Source organism: Euprymna scolopes, chromosome 17, assembly GCF_053919585.1.
Source record: "Euprymna scolopes isolate OS-2025 chromosome 17, ASM5391958v1, whole genome shotgun sequence".
Classification (NCBI taxonomy): domain Eukaryota; kingdom Metazoa; phylum Mollusca; class Cephalopoda; order Sepiida; family Sepiolidae; genus Euprymna; species Euprymna scolopes.
In genome coordinates this window covers 49,975,565-49,980,645 of record NC_136498.1, presented here as the reverse complement: position 1 = coordinate 49,980,645, position 5,081 = coordinate 49,975,565, and the positions used below count along the sequence as shown (strand labels likewise).

Here is a 5,081-nt window from a genome sequence, read left to right as displayed (position 1 = left end):
AACTGCCTCCACCGTGCTTCACTGTGGTATGGTGTTCTTAGGCAGGAAAGCTTCGCCAGATTTTCTGTAAATATAAGACACTTTATTATGGCCAAATAACTCTATTTTCGTTTCGTCAGTCCATAGAACACGTTTCCAGAATGCAACATCTTTATCAATATGACGTTTTGCAAAGGCTAGCCTTGCTTTCAGGTGCATAGGCTTCAATAAGGGAGTCTTTCTCGGACGACATGCTTTTAAACCAGCTCTCTTCAAAACTCTACCAACTGTATGTCGAGATACATTCACTCCAGAGGTGCTCTGTTCATCAACAATCTCCCCAACAGAGATCCTTGGGTTTTGTTTTACTTGTCGAACAATTTTCCGTTCATCTCTTGGGGAAAGAATCCTTTTTCTCCCTCTACCCTCTAAACTCATAACGTGGCCTTGCGATTTGAACTTGTTTATTATGGCTCTAACAGTGGATTTGGGAAGGTTTAGCTTCTTTGAAATCTTATCATAGCCCTCCCCATTGGTATGGCATGCTACAACAAGCTTCCTGACGTCTTCGCTGTGTTCCTTAGTTTTAACCATGGCGATTGAAAATTATAATTTAGTCACTTATAATAGTTTAAATAAATCGCTATCTAAAAATTATCTGAAAAAAAAATATTCACTGAATTAGCGTTAAACAAGCATAATATGGCTATAAAAAAGTCCAGAAAGCACGTAAACCGGAAATTGATTGATATTATACTGATACTAAAAGAAAAACAAAGCCGTGCCAATAATTTTGAACAAGGGTTTTTTGCAATTATGTTTGTTGTTCCTTTGTTATTTATTTTTTCTAAAATCCGATTGCTGCATCGGAAAGGCCAGTTAAAAATACATAATATACTTTGTTATTTTCTTTAATTTAATCCCTTTTTTAGAATTTATTAGACAAAATTTAACTTTTATTTTACCGTGCCAATAAATATGATCATCACTGTATATATATATATATATATATATATATATATATATATATATATATATATATATATATATATATATATATATATATATATATGGCTTGGATGAAAGTTTAAAATGAAAAATAAGTACCATAGTGCAATTGTCCTCTAAACACAAACTTTCATTTCCAATGCGCTCCCGTCATATGAAAGAATATACTGTTGATTCTATATTTCAGGTCTTTCGGCTTGTGTAGTAATAAAACTTCTCAAAGTAACTGGTGATGTTAGGCTGTGCAAGGTGTTAACTTTGGTCAAGATCACCTGTTTTTTCAATTATCGGAGTATTTCAAGTTTAGATTATCGATATTTATCCAAGATATTCGGATACAAAACCTATCTAAGAACACTGACGGACACGTAAAGTACAATCGTGTGAAATATTATTAAAAAAATAAGCCCAGCGGTTTTGAAGTTCATAGGAAACGAATTCACAGACACACAGATAAAGTTCCTGCTATATAATAGTCGATATAGCTATATACCGTACTTTGGGGTAATTGCGCACACTGAAAAAAGAGCTCTTTATATGCGTGGTTGCCAAAAGAGCACTTTTAGTTAGTTGGCGCAATTACCTCCGGATTTGGCTCAATTACCCCCAAGTACGGTGTATAATATATATATATATATATATATATATATATATATATATATATATATATATATATATATATATATATATATATACAAGTTATGGTGAATTATAAATATATTCATGGCAGCAAATATAGCGTTCTCCATATTTTTTTTTACATTACATATTTTGTGCGCGTGTGTGCGTGAAAATAATGTATGAAACTACTTTCTCTCTCTCACTTTCTCTCTCGCGTATTCCCTTCGTTTTTAGCAGTCAACAGTCACATACTAATAAATGCTACAGCTATTTGAAAAAAAAAACCAACAAAAAAAACAAACAAACAAACAAACATAGTACAAAAGTAGGTACTTCATAACAACGAAATAATGAAAACCTCTTAATCAAATTATCCGCTCCTTAGATTTGTAATGGTCTCGAGAACTTGCCCCTGTCACGATTTCAGCTCGAAAAGATTATTTCCTTCTGCTATGCGATTTATTAGGACTAAACTTGGCTGCTTGTTTAATCATCTTATCTCAAACTCCGCACTGTGTCATTTTTTTCTCTATTCGCATTATATTATTTCAAGGTAGGCAGAATAGTCATCTGGCCCTGTGGCGCAACGGTAGCGCGTCTGACTCCAGATCAGAAGGTTGCGTGTTCAAATCACGTCGGGGTCATAGCTTATTTTTACTTGATATACGTATACTTTTTTTCGTATTAAAAACTGATTCTATAAAATATTGTATGTCAGTTCTCCGTAAATAATGATATCGTCATATATTTTTAGATTCCTAAATGAACTTTTCATATATATTTTCATACACACACACACACACACACACATATGTATATACGCGTGTATGTGTGTGTGTGTCTGCTTGCGTGTGTGTGTGCGTGTGTGTGTGTGTTAGGACAATCGGAATCGGAAAACTTGGAACTTTTGAGGTATCGGAATCAATATCAGAATCGGAAAAAATTGTGTCTATTTTCCGATGCCAAAAACGATTCATTTAACTATCTTCTTTTTTTCTTTTTGTTTGAATTTCATTTTGTTTATAACAAAATCTTCCACTGTTGGTTGTAATAATAAAATAACAAATATTTATTGATTTTAAACTACCAGTAAAATGAAACCCCCTCACACGTTTTTACGTTAATCGAGACAAAACGATATAACAACTTTATAAGTAAATATTTAGCGATTTATAAAAATCGGAAGCGTAATCAGTAAACGTATCGGAATCGGAGATTTAGTACGGAATCGGTAATTATTTCAGATCAGAAAAAAAATGGAATCGTCCTATCACTTATATATATATATATATATATATATATATATATATATATATATATATATATATATATATATATATATGTCTGTGTGTGTGCATTCCCCTACGCAACAACTCTGCCAATTTTTAGTCTACAGACTAAAAATTTGATATACAGGGTATTGAGATTTGGGAAATCGATGTGATCCGTTTTCGGCCGGAAATTTGGCTGTTAAGGGGTAAAAGTTCAATGATTTGACCTTTGGGAACTCTAACAAACTCCTCCTACAATTTGAGGTGTAAACACTTGAAATTTTAAATATATATTCCTTGTACATGGATCTAACTTAATAACTTGATTTGAGTCTAAAACAATACATGTTAAGGGGTCATAATAGGGGTCAAAGCTAAAAAAGTTGGACTTTTTAAATATATATATATATATATATATATATATATATATATATATATATATATATATATACATTAGGGCAGGTACGCGACTGAGCTTATATCTATATGCCCCTCCCTAGTAAACAAGCGCAACAAATACTCGTCTAACTACAACAACTGTCAATAATTTCCCTTAATCTCTATCGATGAAAATTCTATGAGAAATGTCTCTTTCTTAGAAATATCCGTTCATGGAACACAATGATGGGGGGCTGCTTTCCAGCTAACTGTAACATGATCGTTTTCAAGTAAATTATTGTTGAGCCATCCTCTTAAATAATAAAATCCTACTTAAGTTCCACCGTTACCGATCATCGCGGTAATTTCTCATAGTCTCTCCGATACTCATTTACCCTTACGGCCTTACGCGTATTGTCTAGTATACATATTCCATACCAAGTACAAATAATTACTGACGCTTGTGCGCACGTCATGAAGAAATTATTAAATCATATAACATAAAAATTTATATAGCGCAATTATTTTTTCCATATATATATATATATATATATATATATATATATATATATGGATCCAGTTTATTTTAACTGTTTCTTTTTTTTGTGTTTGTTTTAATTCTATTTAGAGTGTTAAAAGGGGCTGTTTTATATAACTCTTTATATTTAAAACTTTCTACCGGTGCTGCGTTGCGTTTCTGTTTTTTTTTTTTTGTTTTTTTTTTCTTTTTTCTGTTTTTTTTTTCAATGTTTTAAACTTATTTTCGGTTTATTAACGAGTCATCATCATCGTCGTCATTATCATGATGATGATATCATCATCATTATCGTGGCGGTGACTCAGTGGTTAACAGACATACAACCTGAGTGTGCCAAGTTCGAATCCAGGTTATTCCACATGAAAACTTTTTACTTGTGGGTGCAGGCACCTTTCACGTTGTCCTTCTCGTAAGTAGCCGATGTCCTTACAGAAAGAATTCTTAATAGAAAAATATCGAGGAAAAGAATGCCAACAGAATCATCATGAATGATACGCATCATCATCATCATTGACACGTTGGCTCTGCGATTAACGACATGGACTGACAACCTGAGTGTTCCAAGTTCGAATCCAGTTCGTTCCACGGAAACACTTTCACGTTGGCAACCTTCACATGGGTTCTTTCGTAAAATTCTTGTCTTTTTTCAGCCATCCTCTAAGATAGTCAATTATGTTTATGACAGGTGTTTATCTGAGCATCCTCACGGTTAAAATATTCACAACAAAAACTTGTCCAGCTACAACCACTATTAATCATTCCCCCCTCTCTCTCTCTTTCTCTCTATACTTAAAACTAAACGGAACTTCCATGAGCAAAGTTTCTTTCCAAGAACTGTCCTTCTATAGAAGAGCACCACGAGGTTGCTCCCCAGTTGATTTAAAACATCGCCATTTTAAAACTCATTATACAATTCTTGTCTTTTTCAGCAATCCTCTAAGATAGTCAATTTCGGACTAGTGTTACATCCTCTACCTGTCTATCATGAGCAAACTTTCTTTCCTTGGATTTCCCGGCTAATTAAAACATTGTTATTTTCAAGTTCAATATAAACAAATTCGTATTGAGCCTTCTTTTCTAAATAGTCAATTTCTGAACCGTTACAACTATCGTTACATATCCCCTCGGTGTTTCACTGTCTACTTGTCAAACTCAATAACACTTATCGTTGAATAGCTTGCAGGCTTTAATAAATGGGGATTCGCTTGTAAAAAAAATACTCTTGTTCTAGATTAAACAAGTAACCCCCCCCCCCAGAAATCTGACTCTGCACTGTTATTTAAAGT

At 33.2% G+C, this 5,081-nt stretch overlaps 1 non-coding gene across 1 annotated transcript; it reads left to right on the top strand.

The window, feature by feature from the left end:
- The first annotated feature begins 2,180 nt into the window (after positions 1-2,180).
- Positions 2,181-2,252, top strand: Trnaw-cca (transfer RNA tryptophan (anticodon CCA)). Its single transcript has one exon. It is a non-coding gene; the product is annotated as a tRNA-Trp (tRNA).
- Positions 2,253-5,081: the final 2,829 nt, after the last annotated feature.